Source organism: Manis javanica, chromosome 14 (genome assembly GCF_040802235.1).
Source record: "Manis javanica isolate MJ-LG chromosome 14, MJ_LKY, whole genome shotgun sequence".
Lineage (NCBI taxonomy): Eukaryota > Metazoa > Chordata > Mammalia > Pholidota > Manidae > Manis > Manis javanica.
The window spans coordinates 39915303-39930411 of NC_133169.1; the positions used below are offsets into that span (position 1 = coordinate 39915303).

The 15109-nt window shown below is 40.2% G+C and overlaps 1 pseudogene; it reads left to right on the plus strand.

Moving 5' to 3' along the window:
• Positions 1–880: 880 nt before the first annotated feature.
• Positions 881–1634, plus strand: LOC118967689 (olfactory receptor 2T12-like; annotated as a pseudogene).
• Positions 1635–15109: the final 13475 nt, after the last annotated feature.

Here is a 15109-nt window from a genome sequence, read left to right on the forward strand (position 1 = left end):
TTAATTTTATTTTTTATTATATACTAATAGTAAATAAATGAATTTTGCCTTTCAGACATTTCTAAGAAGTCTCAAAGAAACCATCCAAAATAAGACACTTGCCAAAAGGTAGAGTTTAAAATCATGTTTCTTCAAGTTTTCTAGAAATTGAGATTCTCAAGCAGTTACATTAAAATTCTACTTTGTAAATGGTCTCTGAACCAAGAAACATGCATTGATTAATCAAATCTCTCAGTTGATATCTGCATCAGTAATTACCCATGTTTATGAATAAATTCTATGGGGCAAGTATGGAAAAAGCTGGCAAAAAATTCAGAGTCCGAACAAATGTATCTATGTCACCATTAGGTCTCTCACATAGAGTCCAAGTAATTCTAGAATTCTGACATGAAATCCAGAATGTGAAATAAAAAGCAATTTTTAGTAAAGGAAAATAATTTTCTCCTCTAAGGAGCTAATTTCAAAATATGAGGGATGATTAAATAAATTCGATATTTTAATTTGTGCTTTAATTGATCCAATCAAATAAGTAAACTGAGTGGGTGGGAAGGAATGTGGAGTCTAGTTGCTTACATACCTCATTTCATATGGCTACAAAGTGAATCTCCAAATGAGGAGGCTCTTAATGTGTGGCAAGCAGGCAAGTAGAGGTTCAAGACAGATATCAGGTTACAGTGGAAGGGTATTTTTAATGTTTGAGCTAAAATCTGAATTATTGTCATACTGATTGTGGCTGGGCAGCAATGTCATTGCTGCAAAAGCCACAAGTATTTATTCTTCCCTTTCCTTCTTAAAGTAATCTTTACATAAAGTGTCATCTTAAAGTAACTTCTTCCCTGATACAGCAAAGTAGAAAGCACACTTTCATAATGTTTTAAACATGTGCTTCCTGCTGAGCCAGCTCTCCCTCACCGACCTGATGCTGGTGGCCACCACTGAGCCCAATGGCAGCCAGCCACCTGCTGGGCACCAGGTGCATCTCTCCCTTGGGCTGTGGATCCCAGATCTTCCTGCTTCTCACTCTGGGAGGGGGCGAGTGCTTCCTCTTTGCAGCCATGGCCTGTGACCACTACGTGGCCATCTGTCACCCCCTGAGCTACGCGGTCCTCATGAATCAGAGGCTCTGCTTGCACATGGCCACAGGCTCCTGGCTTCTGGGAGCTTCAGATGGGCTGATGCAGGCCGTGGCCCCCCTGAGTTCCCCTTGCTGCTGCTCCCGGTTAATCAACCACTTCTGTGAGGCACCATCTCTCACGCGCCTTGCCTGCGCTGACACCGTGGTTTTTGAGTTCTTCCTGTATGTGTGCTGCGTCCTGAAGCTCTTGATCCCTCTGTCTCTCATTTTGGCCTCCTATGGTCTCATCCTGGCTGCTGTGCAGCTCATGAAGTCAACCGCAGCCCGGAAGAAGGCCTTTGCCACCTGCTCCTCTCACCTGGCTATTGTGGGGCTCTTCTTTGGCACCCTTATATTCACCTACATGTGGCCGAAATCCTACTGTTCAGTGGCCCACGACAAGGTGGTATCTGCTTTTTACACCATCTCCACGCCTGTGCTGAACCCTCTTATTTATAGTGTGAGGAATGAGGATGTCAAGGTGGCTTTGAGAAAGTGGATGGAGGAACATTTTATGTGATATCATAATATTAAACATAATTTGACAAAATGGCATCACCCAAATAGGATTTAGGTTACAAAATTCATGTTGTACAGAATTGATTACTTTTGCATGCCCAGTTCACATTGCATTTTTAAATAAGTAACTCCACATGGTAAATCTATTATAAATTTCACATTTTCTGTTGTCCTCTCTTGGGGTAGAATTTTTGTTCTGAATTTTGTACCTCAGTAAGAAGAGGGAGTATTGGAGGCACTAACTAACATGATATGCTCCACGACACCCACATAATTTGTATTTTCATACATATAACGGAAATCATTAGTTATGATGAATTATTCAAAGTCTATAATAATTTTGAAAAAAAAACAATATAGATCCTAACTTCATATAATTATGATAATTAAATTTCAAATGAAATACATAAGCAACATGAATCACAAGCACAAATCATATAGAAATATTCATCAAAGCATTTGCTAGGGCAGAATTTTCTGTAACTGTGACTGAACAAAAATCCTTAAATAAAAGGTAGGCATATTTGATTAAATATATTTTAAGTATTAAAATATGTAGCATTCATGAAGATAATTAGTCAACCTGTTTAACAATGAACACAAATTAAAAATTAACTCATAAGTGATGAAATGCACCATGTAAATTAACAAAGATAATATGTTTATTCACAATAATTAAGAAGAAAAAATCCAGGTAATTTTTTCAGTATTTAAATGAATATCTACTTGCTGTTCACTGTTATCCAGATGAAAATAACCATCATTGATCACCAAGAAAGCAAAGGGCTGTAGGTTTCATCCTTCTTTTTGATTACTGAAGGGCTTGGATCTATAGCCTTGGAAAATTCTTACACTTGTTAATCTCTGCAACTGTGTTTTAGTCACACAGAAAAAGACCTTCACCCTACAAATTTTGATTTGAAGATCTCAGTTTAGATATGAAGAAAACCAAATAAAGTATTCTCTTGCCCCAAATTGTTAAATCCGCAAATTTAATGATGTCACAGAGAACTGTCACATCTCATTCATCCAACTATCTCACATTATCTCAAATTAAACACCATCTTTGCATCTCTGAAACAAGAAAGAAACATGTTTCTTCATAGCACCAACCATTGTAAGATTTTGCTCTAACTGAACATCAGAACCTTGAAGGTGAAATGCTAGAATAAAAGTTTACAGTGTATCATCTATTTCTCTGTTAATTTAAATGGATTATCTGGGAATAAAACTAAATGTTATGAAAATATATGACTACACACATCAGTCTCTAACATAATCATTATAAGTGCATACACAGTAAGTTTTGGTAGTATATTCCAAGCTTTGGGATTTATATATTATGCTTCTACCAATTGAGAAGGACTCATGAAAGAATACTTGATCAATAGACAGGTTGATGTTTCTGCTTCCATGAAGTAATCTATGTTTTTAAATCCTTATATACCTTAATACATAAATGTAAATGAGATGTGCTTATATATATGATACATAATTTTGACAACAATAAAAAATCTAAGATCCCCAGCCACCTGAGCCCCCAACCAACAGCTAGCACCACCTCTCTGCAGAGTGTGTGAGCCATTTTGGGTGTGGACACCACTTTTCAGTTGAGCTGCTCCAACTGATACCTTGTAGAACAAAAATGAGCCTCCTAGAAAACTCTGTCCAAAAAGCAGTTTAATAATAAAAAAAATGCTGCTGTTGTTTTAAGCCACTATGCTTTGGAATGACTTGTCATGGAACAATAGTAACTAGAACCTATTTTGGTACCTCAATGAGAGTTGTTACAAGAACCAATACTAAAATCATGTGATATTGATACAGGAATTAGGTGGCTGACATAGAATATAGAAGGAACTTAAAGGTACTGTTAGCGGAAATCAAAGTTCTTGAAAATCCTATTGAGGATTTAGAAGGAACTGCAAAAACTGTCATGGGTGGGTGGAGGAAAGGGACACCTTTTATGTAAACTGTGATAATATGTAAAAGAACAAAAGATTCTAAAGAACTCAGTGATTTAGCTAAGGATATATCTCCAGAGAGGATATCTATAATGACACCTGTATTTCAGGGACTAGGTCAGAAAATGAAAAGATTGAGATAAGGTAAAGAAAATGTTAATATAGGAAATGAGGATATGCTGGGTCTGAGGTGAAAAGAAAATACTGTTCCCTAGCAAATAAAAATTAATTGAGAATGTGGAGAAAAGGAATCTTGTACTCGGTTGGAAGGTAAACTGGTATACCCACTGTGGGAATCAGTATGGAGGTTCTCAAAACTAAAAATAGAAATACTATAGGACACAGTAATTCCACTTCAGAAATTTACTCAAAGAAAGTAAAATCACTAAATCAAAAAGATATATGCCTCCTTATGTTTACTGCAACATTATTAAATATGGCCAACATATGGAGTCAACTAAGTATCCATTGACAGATGAATGAATAAAGCATGTCATATATATATATTTACAATGGAATATTGTACATATATATATACAATGGAATATTCCCCCACAAAAAGAATGAGTCTTGCCATTGTCTACACAATGGATGGACCTTAACAGTATTAAACTAAGTGAAATAAGACAGAGAAAACAAATGCCATAAGATTTCACTTACGTATGGAATCTAAAAAACAAAAACAAAAATATAGACAAGAAAAACATAGACTTCTAAGCACAGAGAATGGGTTGGTGATTGCCATAACACAGGGAGATGGTGAATGGATGAAATAGGTGAAGGGCTAAAGAACTACAATTTTCAGATTATAAAATAAATTAGCCATGGTAATGAAAGTGCAGCATATATGATAGTCAATAATATTATATATCTTTGTATGCTTACAAAGGACAATGACAGTTTCTGTGGTGAGCATTTAATAATGTAGATAACTGTCCGATTAGCATGTTGTACCCCTGACACTAATGTAATATTGTATATCAGCTCTATTTCAATAAAAAAATAAGGAAGGGACTCAGTCCAAAAGTCAAATACAGAATAGAGATGTAAAATCACCAGTAAGAACTTCAGAATGATTTAAAACCTTATGAAACAGTTTAGGCAGACAAAGAGTTAAGGCAGACTTTATGGTCCTGTCTTTTAGATTCTTTTCAGTAAAAAAATAGTACTTCCGAAGGTTTTAGGGTGTTTAGTGCAGCAGCTTTATAGACATCCCATTATGGAAAGGGTTTATATGACAGAGATTTGTAGTTGTGGATTTTTGTTAAAGAGTGAATCCAAATAGGGTACATGGAAAACCCACAGCACTTGTAAGCAGGAGCACCTCCAGTAAGGACTATGAGATGGACTCTTAGACAGAAACAGTATGTTCTTGTGACAGAGCAAGTGTGCTTCAGAACTAAGCAGCAAGAGCTGTGGAAACAATTGCCAGAGAGACATTGAGTACTTGTAACTCCAAGGGGAAAGTGAGTTCCCAGCCAGGGTCAAATAATCTTTGAAGCTGAAATCAGTCAAAGGAAGAAAAAAAAACATGGGAAAAATCCTCTTAATGCCTACAAACAGTTGTCCACCACTGCTCGCCCATGTCTCTTGCAACTCATCTGCATAAGGACCCCACCACACCTCTCTCGTCCCAGCATGCACTCACACCCACCCACCTTGTACTCACCTATTGACATGGAGATGGACTACTTCTCTCCACCCTGTGGAGACACCTATTGATGTGGAGATGAACTAAGGACAAGTGAGAGATCCTAGAAATACTGCAATTTTAGCCACAGCCCACCCTTCCAAAAATCTCACCTCACAATCTACAAGTTTCCCATCCTCCACAATGGTCCCTGGGTCATAAAACTGGAGCTCTGTAACCAGACTAATAACATACAAAGGACCACTTCCCAGTTTCCAAGGATTGGGAATGTAACTCTGGAAAGAGGAAATCCTGGGGCAAAATACCTAGCTGAAACCAAAATCAGTCAAAGGAAGAAATAAAGTTTAAAACCCATTTATTGCTTACAAACAGCAGCCCAGGGGCCATCTCTCTCATCTGCACCAGCAGAAGCAAACGAATCCTCCCCACAACCTCTCAGGTTCAGATAAGCCCTCAGTCACCCAGGAAATTGCCCATTGATATGGAGATAATGACTTCTCTCCACCACTTAGGAATGCCTGTTCATATGGATATGCACTAAAGCCAGGTGAGAGATTCTGGAATATTAAAATTTTACCCACAGGCCACCTCTCCAGAAATCTCACCTTACAATATACTCACTCCCCATCTTCTGCAATGTCTCCTGGGCACAAAAACTGGAGTATTGTGACCAGACTAATGATGTACAACAGCAACAGCAATAAAATAATGATAATCCTCAAGCAGGAAGATTCAGCTAAGTTAAAAGTCCAATGCAAAGTTAGTCCATAGCTTGTCCATTACAGAGGCAGTGAGTAGCTGAATGGGTAGGGAGTTCAGAGCAATCAACATGTGGCAGGTGAGGTCAGGGGACAGGTCAAGGCCACAGGGAATATAGAAGAAAATAAACTTAAGGGCAATTAGACACATTTTACTGACATGAACAAGGCAACTCTTGTCCATCAGGTAAGATGCATATAAGAGAGTGGCCCTATGATAGGTCAGTGGCAGGAATGGGATCTCATACTGGTCTAGTATATCAGACTTTCACCCACCTCTCTGTGGGAGTTACAGATGGTTCAATATGGTACATGCACTGGCCATAAAGATAAAACAAAACTTCCCTGTAAGATGCTCTTACCTCCTGGATGTTTGAGTACACTACCATCATGTACTTTGGGGGCCATTTTGCTGTTACTCTAGGAACAAACAGGAAGCTAGCTTCCAGAACTTTAGTTCAAGGTTCCAGAAGGATGATCCATCACTGATCCATGTGTCAAAATGTCCAGGGCCACATCCCCTCAGCAGAGTCTGCAGGGTTTAACGCAGCTGGGGCTGGCAGCAGGATGTAGCTCTGCTGGCCATATCTTGGCTTCAATAACTCCTCTTTGGTTTGCACATACAGTATTATAGGAGGGGCAGCAACGTGTGTGAGCATGTCCACAGGGCTCAAGGATCCTTTTTTGGGGCTTCTCATTCAAACACTGTAGCATTGTCCATAAGTGAACTGATCAGTCCTGTAGACTACTGGTGTCTGACTTCAGACCAGATTATAACAAACCATTGTACCTCTCTATCATGCCTTTCCCAGGAGGGTTATATGGTACATGAAACTTCCACTTTATTCTTAATTGCTCCAGTAAAGTGGGTGCCTTGATCACTCTCAATCACTTGTGGTTGGACACAGGCTGTAAGAGATGCTCCATGGTCATTTGCTGATCTACATGACGTGCAGGAAAAGCAACCAATAGGCCAGTAGCTATGCCCACACAAGTCATGGCATACTGAAGTCCTTCTGATATGGGAAGAGGCCCAATATATCAATCTGCCACCTGACAAGGGTATTGGCCCCTTTACCATTGTCCCCATGTTGTAGGAATTGTATGAGCACACAAGACAATCCTTCTGGGCTCTTCTGACTTCTTTAAAAGTCAAAGGTAATTCCCACTGATGGGCTACAGACCACACTGACTTTGTCCCACATGCAACAAATGCTAATGTAACCATTGGGCTACATCAGAGGCAGGCTTTCCTTCCAGCCAGTGCACCTGGGCCAATGTGTCTGCTTCATCATTCCCTGGGGATGCCAAAGGCAAATGGCCATTCACATGAATTACAGTAACTGTCATAGTCTGACCAAGGCCCATAGGTATTGCCACAAGTCTTGCCCCCAAAGGGACCAGTACCCAACCATCCTGTTGGCATGGTACCATGTCAGTGGCCACAGGGTCAAGCCCCAATAGACCACCCAGTTGTCAGTGAAGACAGCTATAGGGGAGAGGACTCCTGGGTTATCATGAGCCATACTTCCCACAACTCAGTCCATTGACTGCTCTTCCCCTCTCCATCCTCCATCCATATTATCTCAGTCTTAGGATGGAAAGCCACAGCCTTCAACATCAAGGGCTGCCCATGGTGGGGGGCAAGAATAGTTAGTAGGGATCCAGGCAGTGATGAGGAAGGGGTATGGAGCACCAGATTTCTCATTCCTACACTGAGCAACTCATTAGGCACAGGGAGTTCATATCATAGATATTTTTCATGCCCAACTCCCGTAACACCTGCTGGAGCTCTTCATACAATTTCCAGTTAGTGGGCAAGTATAGTAAATCACCCTGATTAGGCCAAACTGCTCTGATGGCTCCTTTCAGCCAATACAGGAGAGCCTGAGTGCCTGAGGTGTGATGGGCACTTTGCAATCTCTGCCGGAGGGAAGGGTGTCATCAGGGAAGCCAGTCTACCCATTTCAGGACCTGACATATCAGTGTTTTTCACCCCAATATCCCGGAGATGCAAAAGCCATGCAGGCAGCAGTTCCAACAGATTCTGCCAAAACCAGATGCTTATATCCACCAGCTCATATAGGGGCAGAGCATGGAGTGCTCCACAGTCTGGGGAGGGAGCTTTTTCTCCCCCTGCGGAGCCTGTGGTTGTTGGGTTTTTATTTTCGTAATTACAGCCAGGTGGGCCTTTAACATATTAGGGACTGGGTCCTCAGGCGGTGGCCCCTGCAACAGTTCTGCCCAGGCCGCACTCCCTCATCCTCTCCCAGCAGGTCCTCTACCGTCTCCCAGGCTGCAATCCCCGCTCTCTCCTGCCCCTCGCCCACGGGAGGATTCTCCTGCTGCCTCCTCCCTGGCTGCTCACACACCTTCCAAGGGCATGATCTGTGTTCTCAATAACGGAGGTGAAAATAAGAACCCAGACAAATGATAACCATATGAACTTTTTCATTACCAAGAACATAAGTCCTAGGACATACACAAACTGCTATCACTTTTCATGAGCCTGTGTGGCACAAAGAAAAGTACAGGAATGATGAGGCCCGCCAACACTGAGGATCAGATAAAATACTGAACAAAGCAGGGGCTGTACAGAGTGGACCCTCAGCATTAGCCTCAGATAGAATTAATCTCCTTCCACCAGTAGGTGCAGGAACACTGAGAGCTGCCAGTAAGTTGAGTGCCTGAGGCTTTGCTTGATTAACTTATAGGTCATGTGAACTGCCACCTCTTCTCTGCTGGAGAGAGAGGCCATGTGGTCAGCACAGAGCATCCAGACATGTGGGTGAAGGCCTCCTGGATACACAGCCAAGCCAAGATCGCAGACTCCAGCCCAGTCTAAGAGCAATCTCAAGGGAAACCCATCCCCAAAGAGGAAGTCTCATTGAGCCAAGTGATCTCACAGTACTTGGGAGGTAAAAGTAATGTAATTGTTTTAAACAGGTAAATTTATTTATACATGCTATACATTAATACATACAAAGATTGAGTGAAATTATACAATATCATTTATTGTTTGAAAAGACTTAATGGTGCAAGAAAATTAGTATGGATTAATAAATTCTATATAATGTATCTTAGTCATTAAAAAAATAGAAACATAGTACATATTGTCTCAATGGGTGGAAGCAAAGCATAACATGTGGAAAATAATCCATCCACAAGAGACAGGAATGAGAAGACGAACCTGAAAAAGTAAATAATTGGAAAGCACTAAGTAAAATGGTAGAAATGAATCTAAATCCATCAGTCTTTGAGAAAATATAAACATACCTAATCCTCCAAGTAAAAAAAAGAAAACAAAGAATGAAGACTTGTGAAAGATTATTGTTTTAAGTATGTATATCCAAAAGGTACAGATACAGAATGGATGAAATGTTAAAAAGAAGGTATGTCAGGCAAACATTAACTCAAATATCAACTAAGCCCTAATTTGATTTAGCTACATTATTATTAAAGAAACTAAATTTTAAGGTAAAAATATTAGATCTAAAAATATTCACAAATAGCATACAAGGCAGGCATTATTCCCAGCATGCAGGTCATTATCTGTTTGCAGATAGTCTCATTCCCTGCCTTCCTCTGCCCTGTTCTGGGGCTGAGGGTGCTGTATTTTCTAGGACCAACAGAAAGGTGGCTGGCTTTCTCTGCAAAATTCTGTTCTCAGTAGCTGTGAAAATTTGGAAGATCAACCTAATTTTTTCTCTCTCTCTCTCTTTTTATTAGGATCTCTGATAGCTGAGACTTCCCATGATCCCAGTTCCCACAAGAGAGACATTCACATGTTCTCATGTGTAAACTTCTTTCTCACACAGAAGTCACATTTCAAGGATATATGGGTGAGCAAGATGGTTCAACAAAGAGAGTTTCCCTTACCTCTCACAGCAAAGTGGCCACACTCTCACGCGAAAGGTGCCTCTGGGAGAGCTTTTGGATGTAGACAGCAGCCTGTGAAGCCCCAGAATGAGAAGGTTCCTTTGAGAACGTGTGTCACGGCCTCCGTGGGAAGCTCTCTAAAGGCGGTCCTGGCTGCAGGCCCAGAAAACTCCATGCCCCTCAGGTCTTAGCGTCAGCTCTCTCCGGCTTTGGGCCCATGCTCAGAGCCATCTGCACAGAGCCCGGGGGGCGCCCTCACCCGCTGGCCCCCAGAGGCCGTCCTGCCGGTCTTGTTCCAGCCATGGAGCCCGAGGCACCCCTGGGAACCTCTTCTCAGAGGAGGAGGAAGAGCCTCTTGTACAGCTCCTCTCAGCCATAGTTCTGGGGAGTCCCACTTGACCAGGAAAGCAGGAGGGAGCCCCCACGACCCTGGGCCAGGCCTGCCGTCCTCCATTCCGGATGTGGTCCCAGGAGCAGCCGAGAGGGGCTCCCACCTTGCTGAGCTGGTGCTCATTGCCGGGCTTGCTGCTGATGGACCCACCCGGGACCCAGTAGCCCTCGTCCTGGGCATCTGGAGGGAGCCCTCCCCACCCATATACCCCACAGCAGGCTCACCCCCTACAAATTAGCTGGGGACTCTGAAGAGGACCATTTTCCCAGTGGTAACCCTATTGAACAACATCCTGAAGGCAGTCCCTTTCATGACATACACACACACATGAGCGATTGGGCTGAAAGAAGTATTAAAACTAGCTACAACTAAAAGTATTTGATAATGGAAACACAATACAAGAAGGATTGTATTGTGTCAATAGGATAAAGTGCTACTGAAGTTAAGTTGTAACCAGTTTAAAATAGACCATTATAATTAAACAACTATTCTGTTATTAATAAAATAGACTGTTAAGATATTTTGTAAGCCTCATGGTAACAACAAAGCAAAAGTTTATAGTAGATACATGAAAGACAAAGATAATGAAATCAAAGCCTTACCCCCAGAAATAACAAATCACAAAGAAAGACAGTAAAGTTAAAGGAACACAGACATTACAACACATAGAACAAGTATGAAAAAGTCAATAGTAAGTCTTTACCTATCAATAATTACTTTAATACTAAATGCATTAAATTGAATATCAAAATGCATTAATTCTAAAAGATTCTTCATGGAGTTTGAGTGATTTAAGAAAAGTGTATGCTACATACAAGAGATGACTTTAGGTGGCATATCAGCTAAACATGTATGGTTGGAAACAGCTATCCCATTCAAACATTAGCCAGGAAAAGAACAGGAATGGCTATACTTATAATGTAGGATCTGAAAAATCAAAAGTTAGCATAAGTGCATAAGTACAGCCATCTTAAAGGGTTAAACACCACCCTCTAGCCTAGGAGAAGGAAAATTATTAGAATCTTGAAAAACAAATTAGTCAGCCAGTGTTAAATGTAGTGACCTTCAGTTAGCTAACCTCAAATCAGTTAATCATGAACACCAGGTGGTGGGCAGCTGCAGCCTTCAGACAGCTAACCTTGGTCGGATAGTCATGCATACCAAGCTTATCTTGCTGAAACACTGTGTAAGAAAATACTGTCTTTTTGAAAATGCTATGCTATAAAAACCTCTGGCTTTGGCTGCTCAGGGTCCTTGTTGAGACCCGCTGCATCAGGCTAACTTGGACCCCAGCTAGCTGGTTCCTGAATAAATTCCTCTTGCTTATTGCATCAAGAGACGCCTTTCGTGAGTGATTTGGGGTGGCGTCCTCCTCCGGGAGAATCCAACATTTTGGGGGCTCGTCCGGGATCATGCGCTCACCCCGCTTCACTCCCGAAGTCGCTCTTGGAGGAAGAGGTAAGATTAGTGGCGCCTTGGTTTGTCTGTGTTCTGTTTTCTGTTTTTCAGTAAGACCGGTCAGAATTCTGAAAGGGTACCCGTTGTCTGGCAGCTGTCCCGATCCCGTAAAGGGGTTGAGACTGCGGTCGGTAGACGTACTAGGAGCACCGCAGGCTGCAACCCTGGGGGACGCCTCGGGGAGGTTGGGAGGCCAGGGACGCCTGGTAGCCTCCCGTCTGTTTTTCCGGTAAAGTGAACCTGATGAGATAGGGTTGATTTTTGGGCGCCAGGAATATCAACCCTCTGATTCCTTTCGGTTTCTGTTTGAAAATCTGAGAAAAAACAAAAAGCGGCCGCTGTGTGTCTAATCTGTGTGTGTCTCTGTTTTTTGTCTTTCACGTGCCTAATAATTGTTATACTGACAATGGGACAGACTCAGACAACCCCCTAAGCGTGTAAATGAATATATCTTTCTACCTCCAGATGGTATTAATGAAATTGATTTAAAGACAAGCGCTTGTGAAAATTGAGTATTCTAAAACTTCCAGAAAACCTGATAAAAAAGTGTTAAACATTAATGCTAATTTGAGTTTGCCTGAGGCGGGCATGTCCTGGTAATTGACGGCTGCCTGAGTTTACCTAGAGTCATTTGAGTCATGTTATCTGCTAAATCTTTTAAGAATAAAATGCTTAGAGGCTTGGCTTTGTCTAGTGTTCAGTGGGGGTCTTGTGAGTAGTCTAGCGTAGTTGTTGCAGGTGGGTGAGCTGGATAAGTGTGGCAAGTGAACACCTTTTTAATTGTGTGTTGCAGTGTGTATGCCTACCTGCAGCCTGAGAATCTTTGTAGTAACTTAAAGCCTTAGAGTTTTGTTAAGTTGAGAAGATGTGCTCTGTGTTTGCTGGGAGATTGTGCTGTGAAGCTCATGGTTGCAGAAATTGTAGAATGTGTTCGTAAGTTTGTCAGTCTAAGGAATGTTGGTTTGACAGTTTGCAGTGTCCTGTTTCTCAGTGTTCACTGGAGCTTGAAGTTTCTAATAGTTTTGAGTTCTGGTTAGAACTGCTTAAAGTGATGGAGAGGGCATTTCTCTATGCTGGAAAATGTATGTTTTAATGAGAGAAAGTGTAAAGAACGGAAATTCGTTTTGTTGAAAGTAAAAGAGTGATTGTTCTGAAGTGCAGCTATTTGTTTAAAGAGAGAGAACACTGAATGTAAAAGAAAGTTGTAGGCTTGTGGAAAAGTTGATATAGTCATGCTATGTGAAATTAAAGTGAGTGAGTCTTGATATCGAGTATACAGCAAAATTAGAATTTTGTTTTCAGTTAAAAAGACAAAGTTTTCTTTAACTGTTAGTCTGCTCTTAATGTTGAAAGATCAAAGCAGTTTCTCATGCTTAAAGTCTCAGTGAGTTGCCATGAAATCGTAATATTAAAAAGACTAAAAGCTAAAGTTTGTTAACAACTGTATAACCTTTATTTGCCTTTGAAATATTTTGTTATTGAAAATGATTGCATGGCCTGAGAAATTGAATTCCTAAGCAGAATGGTAACAAAGCTTTTTTCAGCTGATTAAATGCACTTAGTTAACAAACCAAAATTTATTCTTAAAAATTAAACTGTAGAATCTGGACAAGATTATGTTTCTCCCAGAAAAACAGGTTTCACTGTAAAAGTTTAGATAGACAAACGTGTGACCACTTTTGAGAAAAGTTGTAATAGATTTTTTTGACAACCACCAGGTCTTCTTGTTTAATTTATATGCTGTATGTTTTAAAAAAACATGGGGGACTCTCCATATTTTTTTAATGCAAATGATCTTAGAGCTTTTAATAGAATTTGCACAGCAGCTTATATCTACTATTAAAGAGTAAAACATTCTTGAAGCTTTCAAGGAAGACCTGTAGACTTAAGCACTTTCTCTGCTTTTTTTGTATCTGGTCTTAGACACTTATGCTGAGTTATGTTCTTATTATTTTCACTGTTTGTAAGCTATTGATTGTAAGCCAAAGGTCATCATTTCTCAGTCCCTAAATGAAGAAGTAAAATGCCTGATCTCTTTCATCTCAAAGCATATTTCTGGTCATATCTGAATATCTGTGTGAAAGAAAGAGACATTTAAATTTGAGATTCTGCTTAAACTTTTAAGTTGAATTTGACTATAGCCATATTCATTCTTTGTATGTATCTCTAACAGGTCTTTTGTATGCCTGGTGATATTATACTCTGCCTTGAGTTTAGACAGTTCTTTCAGCTAAATATGAATTCTTATTGTAGCTTTTTTCCCCTCCTGAAGATGAAAGCAGAAGAATCTACCATCTGCTACTATTCTCTCAAGAATGCTTAGTAACCTAGAATTATTTTGACTTTCTGTATATTGTCTTTAAAAATTGACAGCAGCAGTCTCCCCCTGCTGCCCCACCTTTTTAAGATATCTCGTTTACTGTGCTGAGTATATAGACAATAAATGTGTAATGATAGTTCTAAAAAAATTAAATGCAAAAAGGTGCTTTTACCTCTAGTTAACTCTGATATTTTCCAGAGGGCCCCTGGAACATGTCAGAAGAATTTTTTCTCATTAGAGAAAGTATTTGACTAATTTGGCTTATTTATCTGATATATATATAATATATATATTTATTTACCAGGAAAGCACTGTCAAAGAGAATGATGCTAAACTTTGTTACTGAATGTTTTGTATTACAAAAATATCAGAATTTCCTTACGTCAACTGTTTTACAGTAAGCTCTCATCAGATCTTTAACCATTGTCATTTGTAAGTCTTTTGTCATTTATAGTATTATCCCTAAACTGGTAAAGAACTGGATTTCAGAAGAACAGGTATTAGTTACATAAGATTACATAAACTAAAGAAAATGATTTTGTGTCTTTTTGTTTCAAATGTTGCTGATAAAGTGTTTTAACCTTGTTCTCTTAAACTGACAACAGTTTAGTAAATGACTATCTTTATGAGCAGAATTGAAGCATCCTTCTCTCTACTTGATCCCTCCAGAGTTTAAAAATTTTCAGTGACTGTTTTTGTATTCCATGGCAGTATGTTTATTTGCACGAGTTCAATAAGAATCTGCTTTCCTTGTGAGAAGACTACTTAAGAACACTGGTTATACTACCAGGGCTTTGACTGGAATGTCATACCTGAGAGACATGTGTATGGACTCAGATGTGAACAACTTTAAGGAACTAAGATTGACTTTATAAAGCCAACAAAGCCCCTTGGCAGAACTGGCCTGGTACCTTGCTTACAGAGTTCCCAGCAGCCTTACCAGGTGAGTAAAGAAGGTCACTTCCTGGCAGGTGCAGAGACCTCAAGAAGAGTAGAATTCATCCAAATCTACAGGTACTGCAGGCAAAGCCTGATGGCAAGTCTAGCTTGGCTGT